General features: G+C 31.3%; 1 long non-coding RNA gene across 1 annotated transcript; it reads left to right on the top strand.

Annotated features, from left to right (window-relative positions):
• Window positions 1-3200: 3200 nt before the first annotated feature.
• Window positions 3201-13625, top strand: LOC143053922 (uncharacterized). Its single transcript, XR_012971514.1, has 4 exons — window positions 3201-3529; window positions 6750-6937; window positions 9893-9980; window positions 13289-13625. It is a non-coding gene; the product is annotated as an uncharacterized LOC143053922 (long non-coding RNA).
• The last annotated feature ends 1387 nt before the right edge of the window (window positions 13626-15012 follow it).

Consider the following 15012-nt stretch of genomic DNA (forward strand, 5'->3'; position numbering starts at 1 on the left):
GTATATCACAAAAAAAGTTGGTTAACAGTAAAAGTAATATTAATAAATAAAATAATTTTGTCATTCAAAGTATGACAAGATACATAGGTACAGAGTCACATCATAAAATGATTTTGTCATTCAAAGTATGACAAGATACATAGGTACAGAGTCACATCATAAAATAGTTTTGTCGTTCAAAGTATAAAATACATACATACATACAGTAGAACATATCAAATACATACATACATACAGTAGAACATATAAAATACATACATACATACATACATACATACATACAGTAGAACATATAAAATACAAACATACATACAGTAGAACATATAAAAAACAAACATACATACAGTAGAACATATAAAATACAAACATACATACAGTAGAACATATAAATTACAAACATACATACAGTAAAACATATAAAATACATACATAGATACAGTAGAACATATAAAATACATACATACATACAGTAGAACAAATAAATTACAAACATACAGTAGAACATATAAAATACAAACAACAACAGTAGAACATATAAAATACATACATACATACATACAGTAGACATATAAAATACAAACATACATATAGTAGATCATATAAAATACATACATACATACAGTAGAACATATAAAATACAAACATACATACAGTAGAACATTTAAAATACAAACATACATACAATAGCATGTTGAAAGCAAGTCGATTGTACTTGTTATTAAATATATTTACTTACATTCATTGACTCAAAAGAAAAATACAAGGAGCAAACGTTAACTATATTAACAGTTACATAGACGCCATATCTAGAAAATATCTATTGCATTTGCGACCATTTTAGAAGAAACCCGAACCTAGTTCTCTCACAAAAACATAACATGAATAACTTGAAAGGTGGAAAGTTATTTACACCTTGTTTCTAAAGCCGAGACAAATAAATCTCATATCTTCTGGCTGGTATGTATTATATTTATGTATAGGTTGTACAAAAAGGAAATGCATTGCTTGATTTTCTTACTTTTCCCCTTCGAATGAATTATAGATTGCTCAAATCTCAATCCATTTATATGGTACTAAAACTAATCTTATAAAATTGGTGAATGTTATTACAAAAAAAAAATGTATATTTAATCACGGGTTCTAGACCCTGTTGCACACAATGGTATCATCTTCCCTACGGTCAGTATACTTCGGTATTGGCAAATTAAAAGTAACTTTTTGTCACATAATTTCCAGTGATATATTATATAATTGTTCTACAAATGAACTAAAGGTTGCGTCTTTTCAAAGTTAACTTTAAAAAGGTTTTTACTGTACCATTGAGCCTTATAATAAAGTCAGATCTCAAAATAACTATATACAATTGGATTTTGAGTTCTCAACATCATGTTATTTTAGACGAGATTAGCCTACTTCCAGGAACTGCTAATGATTCATCTTTTCAACACCCGACTGAAATCTTTGGGCTAAAGAAAATTAAAAACACATTTATTCTTCTTTTGATAAGCTACTTTGTTTTCTGTCAGTTTTTCATTTCGCGTTGTTTTAAATGTAAAACAAGAAAAGTACTTTTTAAATAATCGAATTTAAGTTAATTGAGTTCTCTTGTAATTCGTACAAGTGATTACTATGGTTTTGAACAATTAAACCGGTTTTACTGTCAATAATTAGAAGGATGGGTATTTTATGAGACATCTACGCTTAAATTTATTTTATAGATATGATTTTATAAGCTATTATGAATTTCCATTTTTTTTTATTATAAATAAAATTGAAAGACTGTCTATGGAAGAAGCGTTTCCGCTAAGAAATGAAGCTTAATTACAGAGAATGTAGACACTGATCAAGTGGAAAACGAACACGAATTAATACAACAGGATTAACCGATTCCCTTGCTTAATCAAATAAATAACTGTTTTGAAATTAAAAGTGAAGTCAAAATATATTTTTTTAATTATGTTATTTTTTACCGCGGCTAGATCAAAAGGAAGGCTCTTTTATCATCAAAAACAATGCTTCAAAAAACAAAATCCAATGCTGGTATCTATAATAAGTTTATTTAAAACTGGATCGATGCCACTGCTGGTTGAGTTTTCATCCCCGAGGGTATCACCAGCCTAGTAGTCAGCACTTCCGTGTTGACATGAATTACCATTGGTATGGTATCAAACTTTTAATTTTTTGAAATACAAAGGCTTTTCTACCTCAAGAATAGATTACTTTAGCTGTAATTGGCAAAACTAGTAGGAAATATTTGGTCCTCAATGCTCTTCAACTTCGTAATTTATTTGGCCTTTCAAACCTTTTTTTGTTCGAGCGTCACTGACGAGTCTTTTGTAACAAAACGCTCGTCTGGCGAAAATAGAAAATTCAATCATGGTATCTATGATGAGTTTATAGTATCCAGCGATATCTTTCGTCTTACCATCATCGACATGCATTGCAAGCAAGACAAAAATGAAACAGAAGAATACTTTTAAAATAATCACTTTCAAAAATTTTAGATTAGTTCTGCAATTTTGGTATCGTCTTTTGAATCTTCTGCATTTTGCAAGAAAGTCCAAACGATCTTTTATTGAACAAGATTTTTCCAGATTCCACGTGTTATATCCATTTTTGTTTGATCATCAGCATGATTCTGGCACGTAATATTTTTATTTTGAACAATTTAGAATGTTTTTATAATATTTAATATTAATAATGAATACCGATAGAATTAATCATATATTAAACAAAACCAAGTTTTGGGTTTACTATTTCGAATTTTTCATGGATCACCTGATAAATGTGCCCTAATATTTTAATAAATTTTATAATTGATATAAAATCATTGTAATTATATCTTAAATTATATTTGAAATTGACTAAAAATATATTTTATTCAATCTAGGAACTGATTGTTTGGAATCATACGTAATATCGCTAACAACAATAACCCACATAGCACAAAGTGCATGGATCCACACGATTTTACGATTAGTGACAAACGCAATAATAAAAACTACATTTCACATTTCAGTTCACTGCTTAGCAAATACGTCTACCTACTAATTACATTTAATCATTTTGAAAGGCCATTAATGTTGTTATTGATCTAATAACATTACGTATTAGTGATTCCTTTTGTAAAGAAGATCAGTCTGATAACTTTTTTTCGTCCAAGTCGCTTTTATTTTCATTTTAATTTCTGGCAGTTCAAATGGTGGAACTGACATGATGATAAGCTATTACAAGTATATCATGTTTACAGTATGTTTCTTTATCTTCTGGGTAACAAATGGGAACTTAATTTTGATACATAAATATGTGAAACAGAGCGGTTTCAGTGATCTGTTGTGTACTGAAGCCAAGGTTTCAAGTAAAAGTAATACTGGAACAGTATTCAGATGTGCTAAATATTGTGCGTTAACCTCAAGCTGTGTTTCGTTTTTCTACAACCAGAAAGGACCTTGTCAACTACATAATATAAGCTTATATAATACTTCATTATGTATCGGACATTTGGATACATCTTACTATGTACGAAAAGGTAAGTACTTGTGAAGACCATCAGTTACAAGTTACTGTTCAGTTTAGTTAGGTTTTCTCAACAACAAAAAATCCTGGAATTAAATTCAGTCAGCGAGGATTCTTTAATTATATTCCAAGCCAAATACGTGTACTAAATTTTAAATTAGAGTCATATGAATGTTTTCTCCCTCTCAGTTTTGTCCATTGCTTTAAGAGAATATTCTATTGCTATTAATATAAGCTTTTACAATATGTGTGGCAATTTGCCTATTTCCTAATATAAAGCTTAAGGTAAAGTGAGCCTTTACAGAAGTAAGACATGGAAATTGAAGTTCGTTTGCAGATTTTTTTAAATTGGTTTTTTAAAGAACGAGTTTTAAGCTTCTACATTGCATTTCCAAGGTAGCAAAGCAGTGGCGGATCCATAACTTTTCATAAGGTGGACCCGCCGACTGACGTAAAAGGGGGGCGCTCCAGTCAAGCTTCAGTGATTCCCTATAAAGTCAACCACATTTTTCCTGCAAAAAGGGTGAGGCTGCGCCCAACCCCCCTGGATTCGCCTATGCAAGGAATGAAAAAAGCAATACAAATAGTTTTTGTTATGGTTTCAGTTGAATAATATGTTATGTCGTATCGTATGGTGTTCAAATATTAATAAAATTGCCTTTCAATACAGTCATTGTCATATTCCCGATATGGCCGTTATACTGAGTGAGAATTTGAATTGTTGTGCGGCGTGTCCCAGTTTTTTTTATATTCAACTTCCATGTATTTATTTTTGATGTTTCTGTTATGATTTCGTCAAGATAGTCTGTTACGTCTTATCGTTTGCAGTCCAAATAATTACAAAATTGTCTTTCCATACCATCACTGTCATGAAAATTGTTGTGAAAATAGTTGTAAAACAGAGGGACGAAAGAGGTACGAAAGATACCAGAGGTACAGTCAAACTCATCAATCGAAAATAAATTGACAACGCCATGGCTAAAAATGTAAAAGACATAGTGTATTAATTTACATTTTTTGATTGAGATAAGCCTTTCAATTGATATTTTATCGTGTTATGTTGTGAAGCTTTGGTACCATTAAAACGTTTAATCCCGCTGCACATATTTGCACCTGTCCTAAGTCAGGAATCTGATGCACAGTAGTTGTCGTTTGTTTATGTAATTTACACGCGTTTCTCGTTTTTTTTATGTAGATTAGACCGTTGGTTTTCCCGTTTGAATGGTTTAACACTTGTAATTTTGGGGCCCTTTATAGCTCGTTGTTCGGTGTGAGCCAAGGTTGCGTGTTGAAGGCCGTACATTGACCTATAATGGTTTACTTTTATAAATTGTTATTTGGATGGAGAGTTGTCTCATTGGCACTCACACCACATATTCCTATATCTTTAACAATAGTACACATAACACAACATAGAAAACTAAAGAATAAGCAACACGAACCCCACCAAATCTAGGGATGACTTTAGGTGCTCCGGAAGGGTAAGCAGAACCTACTCCACATGTAGCACCCGTCGTGTTGTTCATGTTATAACAAATCCGGTAAATAGTCTAATTCGGTAGGTCACATTCATGTGGTTACAACTTAAGGAACATATCCGAGATCATCTGTATAACGGTTATTCCATAACGGTCAACCAACTTGTGATGGCGTCCGTAAAATTTACGACGGGATGATTTCAACTTTCACCATTTGGAAATCTTGGTTTAATAGCTTCCTTGTGAGCAGCAACCCTCTATCAAGAAAATCATGATAGGAAATAGAAGCATAAAGTGAGAGATTGCATGTTTCGTAAGTGTCACTGATTTTTATATCCTGTGATGTGTGTCGTTGATGGAATATGTTCATTGTTGTTCTGCAATTGTCATGTTGAGTCGACCATTATTTTATTTGTTTGTGCTTTTCACTGTTATGAATGTTTTTGCATGTATTTGTGCTGTATTTCTGCCAGAGAATGTTTTACTGATATTTGTTTTAACATTTCATAAAGCGGGAGGTTTTGTTAGTCTTTAAACCAGACTCAACCCAAAATGTTATTCTTAACATTATCTGTACTAAGTCAGGAATATGGCAGTTGTTATCAAATGGTTCGTTTCTATGTGTGTTGGCGTTTGTTTTTGTTGCACTTCGGTGTTACTATAAAGTTGATTGGTTTCCTTCGGCTTTGGTTTGTTTCCCGGATTTCGAACCATCCATGACAATTGGAAAGTTCGACATAAACCAACCAACATCTGACCATGTATTATTTTCAAACACAACACATATTGATTAACAAATGGAAGGATTATGATCAAATCAAATCAACAGTGTGATTCACGTCAAGGTAACAAAGACATCAAATATCTCTTGTCAACGAGATTCATAAAAAGATTAAAACAAACATTTAGATATTGCAAACAAGCAACAATCATTGTCATATATTGTCTCTGCATTTCGCTGAAATGTACTATTCATTAGATCTATGTAGGATAAACTGGACGTGATTTTTTTCAAACCAAACGAATGAAAATCTATTCCTCTACCGGAAGACCTAAGAAATCAAATTTAAAGTTCAACTTATCAACACTTTGTACAAGAATGTGTCCATAGAATATGGATGCTCCACTCACATTATTAGTTTTTCTAATCAACTTGAAACCTAGTAAGCATGTTCCCTATGGTATGATCTTTCTAATTTTAATGTCAAATTATTTTGCCCCATTTTGACGGTCCACAGAATATAGAAAATGCAGCTCCCGCTTCAGGTTTAAGTTTTTGATCAAGGTAATTTTTGATGAAGTTGAAGTCAAATATCAATATCAAATTGGAACTTTTATAAAATCCGAGTAAACTTATTAATCCTTTATACACATGTGAAGATTCACTCCACTGCAATAGTTATCAAAGGTACTAGGATTATAATTTAGTTCATCTGTCGATACCTATATATTGGCATTGCACAAGGTCATTTTTTTTCGTTTGCTGTTAAATAGTTATCAGAGGTACCAGGATTATAATTTAATTTTTGTGATTTTACTTTATAATACTCCAGACGAATATTTCTACTCTTTATCTTAATATCTAAGTGTTCTGTTTAAAGTGTTGAGCGTCTTGTGAAAAATATGATATTTCAATCTGTTTCAAAATTTTAACAATAGCATTTAAAAGATTGAAATATCTTAAAAGACACGAGTTTTTGACGGTTGTAGTTATCTTTGGATAAATTATAACAAGTTATAAATGTTTCAATTTAGATTTAGTATCTGAAACAACAACAACGATACCAACAACACGCTCCTTATCACCTATCGAAACAACGACCTTAACAATACAGACAACAAGCAGACAATTATCATGTGACCACGACTGGTTGTCGATTGGCACAGGATGTTATTTGATATCACCTCCAGATGCTTCACGACAGACATGGCAAAATGCGACGGTAAGATGCATGTAGTTGCAAACAACCGCCAAGCCCCAAATCATATTATTTTCATCATTTTCTTGATATCGTCAAAATTGCAAAACAAGTTATAAAAGCTTCTAACAAAAGAACATGGAAATTCTTCATTGATTTATTTTGAAACCTAGATATATCGACAATGTTCGGATCTTTTGCTTTTGCAAATGTACGTTAAATATAATTAACAGTATTATTTTATTTTCAAGATTGCGAGCACTATGGCCAAATCAGAACGAGTTATTGTATTTACTGATTTTTATATGCAGTATTTGCTAACCTTTCAGAAACACATACTATCTACCGGTTTTCAAGTGGGTTCGTTTTGCTCAGTTGTCAGTTTGCTGTAGTGGTTTGTGTACTCTTGTTTGTCCTTTTTAGTGATGGAAGGCAAATTGGTCACATAAACTTGTATATCCATTTTTTTCTTTAAAAATGTCCTGTACCAAGTCAGGAAAATGGCCATTGTTAATCATAGTTCGTTTTAGCGTGTGTAACATTTTTACGTTGTGATTCCGTTGTGTCGTTTGTGTTCTCTTATATTTTACTGTGAATTCACATTACTATAAGACGTGTCACGGTACTTTTCTATCCCAAATTCATGTATTTTGTTTTGATGTTATATTTGTTATTCTCATCGGATTTTGTCTAATGCTTAGTCCGTGTCTGTGTGTGTTACATTTTAATGTTGAGTCGTTGTTCTCCTCTTATATTTAATGCGTTTCCCTCAGTTTTGGTTTGTTACCTCGATTTTGTTTTTTGCCCATAGATTTGCGAGTTTTGAACAGTGGTATACTACTGTTGCCTTTATTTATATTTACGAGGTATCTAAGCAATCATCTGACATATATAAGCAATTATCGCACAATCAACAATCCGGCATCTAGTATTATTGGAACTCAAAATACATAGTTGTTTTGTAAATAAAACAAATTCAGTCAACAAAAGAAACGGATATTAAGCATCATTTTACGTATCTGATTAGCAAACTCTTCATTTGTTGTGAAAGTATAAAATTCGGTTGAATAAAACAGAATCTATACAATAAAATGTAAATTTAACGTATAGTTTGCATGATTAAAATAGAATAAAAATGAAACAAATTTGTATTTAAGTACAACCAAAGACTCCATAGGCAACAGATTTTAAAACGATGTAATGTAAGAGTAATTAAATAACTAAACAGTTTTAAGTGCTTCCGTCTATATTTTAAAATTGATAAATGACGCAATACTTGTCCTTTATTGTTTCCTCGATAACCTCATATTATATGTGTTAAAGACCATTGTGCATATTTCTGTTATTTCACCCATTAATATGCTACATTTAGCATCTGAGCACGATTTATTGTCAAAACATGTCCGGTTTTTTGTTTTGTTTTATAATAATTTGTAACTCACAAGTTTTCCCCTTTTTCATTGTAAGTAGAGTATTTAAATTTTTTAATGTTTAGCAAAATATATCATGAAAACATGTCATTTAACTTGAACGATGAAGAAGAAATTAATGAACTGAGGAAAACCTGTAGCGCGAGACTTTTCCGAGTATTGCTAGTAAAATACATTATTTGTTTGTTTTCGGAAACTGTCAGTGCAGATCTAATCTTGATGAATTAACTTAAGCTCCTTCAATTTGATGTTTATAAAGGTATTGGTTATCTGCATCACATAGAAATGGATTGTCGCTGTAATTCTATTTATTTCATTCTTTTAATCCAAAGATTTTGCAGCGTCTTTATGAAATAAGTCTATTCACCTAAGTGATGGATGCCTCTAAGTATTCTTATTGACGTTACTGCTTTCTTGTATTCTAGCTTATGAATCATAATATTTTTAAGAGATAACGCTCTCTCATATTCGTGCAGAAAAAAAACTTATGAGACAAACTACAGAGTCTGACATCAATTGAGGGAAAGTGGTATTGAGACAAAAGGTTAATTCATGTGTAAGCCGCGTTGTCGTTAGTCTAATCTTTTAGATTGCGTTTTAATAACGTTCAAAGGACAAGAAAGAACAATCGAAGTTTGTAAGAAATAATTAAAGGATATTATCTACCCCTGGTATTATAAATAAGTATTATATAATACCAAAAACATTTAAATGCTATAAAATAGGGTACAACAGTTCCAAATTTGATGTATATCAAGATGACAATGACTTTATATTCATAAAACACAATCTATATTTAAATTAACGTTTAAGCGAAAACCATCTTTCGTAACAACTTCTGTTTTCTTAAAATTATAGTATTATTCTACCATTTCACGCAATCAAATTTTTTTTTTTTTTTTTTTTTTTTATCTTTGTGGACTTTTTCAAGTATTCTCTATTTAAACAAAACAAACATTTTTTGAAGTTTTAAGTTTACTAAAAGCACCACTGTCTATCCATTCGACTATCGCAGTCCTGTACGTTATGACATTGCTATAGTGTCCGATTTTTCGAAAAACGAGATGGTTTTTGTTTAAAAGAAAAATGATTTAAAAAGACTATGATCGATTAAACAAATCAAATTGAAAAAAAAAATCGGAAATAAATTGTTAACATCGCAAAAGATTAAAAGAACACAAGATTTTATTTAAAAACGTGGGAATGAAATCAGGCATGTGAAGGATGGACAGGTAAGTCATTATCTACAAGCACACATCTTGTTGCTAATTACGAGTAAAAACCTTATTGTACAAAACTGGTAATTCCTGACGAATAATATATTTCATCACAGTCAATTCCGGTCATACAGCATTTCAGTTAATTCTTTACAATCAACAACAAAAATGAACGCTGAATCATGTCAAATACTAAAAAAATCACCTTTCATATTTAGAATTGTATTAACAGAAAAATTAACTGATTTTCATTTAATGAAAATACTCATTTTATTTTTAATTTTAAGCAATTAACTTGTCTCTTCTCATTTTATAATTAATTTTTTTCGCAGGCACTTTGTCAAAATAGTGGTGGTTACCTAGCGGCCATAGAAACTGCAGAAGAAAATCAACTGTTAAAAGAATACGTAGGATCCTTAGGTAATTTATAATACATATTACATTTAGATATTAAAAACAAAGAGTAATCAATAAACTAATCATAGAAACCAGGCAAATTTAAAAACAATCATGATCGGACGCCACAGAAAATAATAAAAAAAGAATTTTCAATACCCAAAGTGTCAGTGAGTGAGAGCTTCTCATTTAACGGTTCTTGAAGTTATTTTTCTTAGTTGACACATTGTGTTTCGAAAGAAAAAAAATATATTGATTATCTAAACAAATTATTTGCTGCAACTCATTTCAAGCCTTTTTACTCAAATGAGAAAGGTAAATATGCTAAATATATTTTTACATGAGGTGTGATGAGATGATTGAAGCTATAAATTTTCTCCTTCATAATTTCTATGTACGTTTCAGCAACAAAGTTTATCGACAAATTGTGGGTATCCCTATAGGTACTAATTGTGCCCCTTAAATAGCAGACTTGTTTTTCTACTGTTATGAATCAGTTTATGACTAAACTCAGTAAAGACCCGTCAAAATTCGTTTAATTGATAAATTTACAACACTTACCGTTATCTTTATGATATATTTTCGTTAAATAATCAAGAATTTTCTCAATATACTGCTGAAATTTAGGAACTTAAATAAATCAAATTTAAACGGTAATAACTGTCCTTTCTTATGTTTAAATATTTCGATTTTAAACGGGAAACTCTACACTAAAATTTACGACAAAAAGGGCGTTTGTTTGTCCCTATTGTTAATTTTCTATTGTTAGATGGTGATGTTCCTTTGGCACCTTCTTACGGTGTTTTTATTTCAGAGCTCGTTCGCAATGTCTGTTGTGACGTTTTTGATTTTAACGAACGTCATCTGTGTATTACTGGTAAATTATTAAACCAAGGATATCGTTACCATAAATTACTTAAAACCTTTACCAAAACCCATAGATATAAAAATTTGGTTTTGAAGTTTGGTAGTACCTGTAGAAAACTTCAAACTGGGTAGCACATCCTCATTTTTACGGAAATGTTGTTAACCGTGCCAGGAAATTCAGAAATGATCCTGGTAAACTTATCGCTCCTTTAAATAAACTTATTCTAAAAGGTTACCAATTCAACAATAATAAGATCATTGAATATTGTTTTTATTGGCATAAATATTGATTTTGTTATCAGTTAATTAAAAGCAAACTAAATATTACTAGTATGTTATATACATATACACATTCATAGATCTAGAATCGGTCGATACCTGTATATTAACATTGCACAAGGTCATGTTTTTCTCTGACGGTTTATGTCTTTACACCAAATCCATTGGATGTTGGATGTGTACGGATTGATAGTTTAGTCTTAGATTCATGCGTTTTCTTAGTTGTTAGTGGCGTTGAACTAGCAGTCAGTTAACTTCGAGTACTCTCAGATCTGTTCCTAGTGTCTTTTGTTGTTGTGATGTACAAGTACCCGGCCACGTCCACTTGTATGTTTGTCCATCAAATGAGTTAAGCTTTTTTCAACTGATTTTTATGATTCGTTCTTATGGTGTACTGTTATACCACTCTCTTAAGTCAGGGGAGGGTTGGGATCCCACTAACATGTTTAACCCTGCCACATTATGTATGTATGTGCCTGTCCCAAGTCAGGCGCCTGCAATTCATAGGTTGTCGTTTGTTTATGTGTAACATATTTGTTTTTCGTTCATTTTGTTATACATGTAGAATTAAGACCGTTAGTTTTCTAGTTTGAATTGTTTGACATTGTCATTTCGGGGCCTTTTATAGCGGACTGCGGAATGGGCTTTGCCCTACAGTGACCTATAGTTGTTACTTTCTGTGTCATGTTGGTCTCTTGTGGAGATTGTCTCATTGGCAATCATACCACATTTTGTTTTTAATTTTAGTACTAGTATATTTAAATTTATGAGTTGAATTGTTTTTATTTGAATAATAACATATGATTTAAATAAGTCAATGGTTTAGTTGTTGAATCTTTATGCAATTAACAGTAAAAGTAACTCCAACGTTCGTCGGATTTATTACCCGAACAATATGAGTATATATGCCTATGGTCATGACCATACGCGTATGGTAGTAATACTCGCATGGTTCAGAACATACACAAATCAAACAGGAATGACACTGGTTATAAAACATGACGATAATTTAGATGGTAGACCTTTAGTTAGCATTGCATATGTTCATCTTTATTCCCACGTATAAAATGAATTGCATTATTGAAATAAGATTTTTTAACTTAAACGATCTATTGTCCAAGCATGCTGCGAACTCTACTATAATGCATCAGCGTTTAATTTTAAGTGGCCACAATTATGTATTGACTTGTATATTTATTTATAACTAACTGTTAGCCTAAAACAATGTTACATCTGTTCTTGTGTTACAAAGGCAACAGAAGTTTACCAATATTCAAATCTCATAAACCGATTAAGAAGATACAATTTGAGGTTACAATAAAATAAAAAAAAAAAAAACTCAGGGAATCACTTCAAATATTTAAAAAAAAAAAAAAACGGACGAGCCTTGTTGCGTCGACGTGATAAGCGTTTCCTGCTATGTTAATTCACATTCAGACAAAAATCTCAAAATCGATAATTTATTTAAATATTTTAATAAGTAAGACACGTGGTATATATAATTTGTAGATCAATAAATTGATTGATAGCTTGAACTAATGTTAGAAATTAATCACTTTACCGTTTTATCTATTGAGATGGAAGCTCGCGCAATTAAGTTTTGTGTCCCGTGTATAATCGTTTGCGCAGGTCATTTTATTATACCACCGATATATTTATTCCTTTCCCTAGAGTACTCCCTCCTGAATCGACATTTAATTGAATTTTCGCAAAGGAAGACAAAATGGTTCTAATATTATTTGTTTTTAGAACTGAAAGAAGAAACCTTTAGTATGTTTTCCCCCAAAGTTAAGGGAATTCGTAACAATCCTATTTAGTTTGAAAAAGGTTTCTTGAGATGTCGTTCAAATGATTTATTGCCTTTTGTTATGAAAACAAATTCATGTTAATGACCTTTTACGTTTTTCCGTTTCATATATATTTCAGAGGCAGATATCTTTCAAAAAAGGACATGAGCTTCAGCCATGGAATGACATGAAAATGAATATGTTGTACCATAGCTAAGCTCCGCCTTCTCTCTTTGGATTCTAGTTGAGCTGCATATCTAATTATCAAAAAATGGTACATCAACTTGCTGATTATGTACCATGGTTTTCCCTCAACACACTTTTAAAGCAAATTATTTCATTAAAATATCAACAGAAGAAATGCAATGTATATTACAAAAATATGATGTACACTTTTAGGTGCAACTTCAAAAGATTATTTTATCGGAGGTTCTGATCTACAAACTGATGGCACCTTTGTATGGGAGCATAGCGGTGACCTTGTCAATTTGCATGGTAGTGGTTTATTCCATGACTGGATGTCAATAAATCAGCCAGATAATACCGATGATCTCCATTGTATGGTACTTTATGGACAAGCCAGTCATATGTGGAATGATGTTTCGTGTACATATGCTAGGGAATTCATTTGTGAAAAAGACCCATTATGACGTTATATAGAAATATTATATCATGATTTTATCACATCAATATAAATAGTCTAAATACAAGATAAATGAAGGTATTATTTCAGTGATTCAAGTTTTCCTCAAATTTTTAGTTTATCAGCAAATTTTCAAAATGCATGCGTCTTTTCTAATAATACAGGCCTGTGGAACACAAAGGGAAAATGTGTTGGCGGAATACTGACTGGTTGCTATAGGTTGCATTTCTGTAAATATTGACAATGCAATTTCCCATAGGAACTCCTTTTACGGCTAAAACTGTACCACTTTTACTATGAAGTTTTGAAAAAAATCTTATCCTAGAATTGAAAGTTCATATGCACCACAATTTTTTTCAAAGGTCAAAATATAGGGCTGTGCGGCATATTTTCAACGTTTATATGCCCTGAACTTCTCAAGAGTTTAAACTTACACTAATTTTCTTAACTACCCCTACCTCGAATGAAAGGTTACCACAGATTTCAATGTAAACAATATGCACGTGTTTATTTACTGGTAACATTCCCAAGTTCTGTCTCTGCGATATGGAACACAGAGAGCATAACTGGGAACCAGTATGTAAACAAAATTAATGTTCTATGAATATTCTATTACTCCCCAAAAGAGGCGTGTTTTGAGAAACAGCTGTATTTACAAAGTGCAACCTATAACAATACAGATTGTATATGATCACTCAAAGATAAAATTCAATTATTAATATCAATTATTGAAGCGTTTGGGCTAAAATAAATATTTTCCGGTACCAAAAAAGATCAATAAGGAATACTCAAAGACGAATATGTGTAGGCCAAATATAAAATAAACCAGAAACAAACTGTTGAAGAGCTATATGAAAAAAAAGGGTTCTAATCGATATAAGGTAAACTTTAAGTTAAGAAATTCTTATATTTCGTGTGTTTCAAAAGTACTAGATCTAATAACTCTCTGACAAAAAGGTAAGCTATTTACAGATGACGGAGAAAAAAAGCAAATATATTTTACCAATAGTTTCAGTCTATATTCCTTTTTGTTCTTCTTGTTTGTTTTTCTAGTGATTAAAATTATAACACAATGTTGACTGTTCCCCTATTTGTGACATTTTTACTTATTATACCTGTTTGTTTAGTTCACACATTGTTGTCAATATAATGGAATTTGGTGCGACTGTCATACAAGTGATTGGTTTATCTAGCCATAAAACCTGGTTTAATCCATCATTTTCTACATAAGAAAAAGTCTGTACCGTGTCAGAAGTATGACAGTTGTTATCCATTCATTTGATGTGTTTGGGCTTTTGATTTAGCCATGTGATTAGGGACTTTTCTTTTTTGAATTTTCCTCGGAGTTAATTTTTTTAGCGATTTTAATTTTTTTAATTTTTAATCTAATTTTTCAAACAAAACATACGATAAGATTCAAGATAAAAGTATTAGCTACACTTTCAAAAGCCTGGAATAATTAATAGCCATGTCCGTATAA

This window comes from Mytilus galloprovincialis, chromosome 1 (genome assembly GCF_965363235.1).
Source record: "Mytilus galloprovincialis chromosome 1, xbMytGall1.hap1.1, whole genome shotgun sequence".
Taxonomy (NCBI): Eukaryota; Metazoa; Mollusca; class Bivalvia; order Mytilida; family Mytilidae; genus Mytilus; species Mytilus galloprovincialis.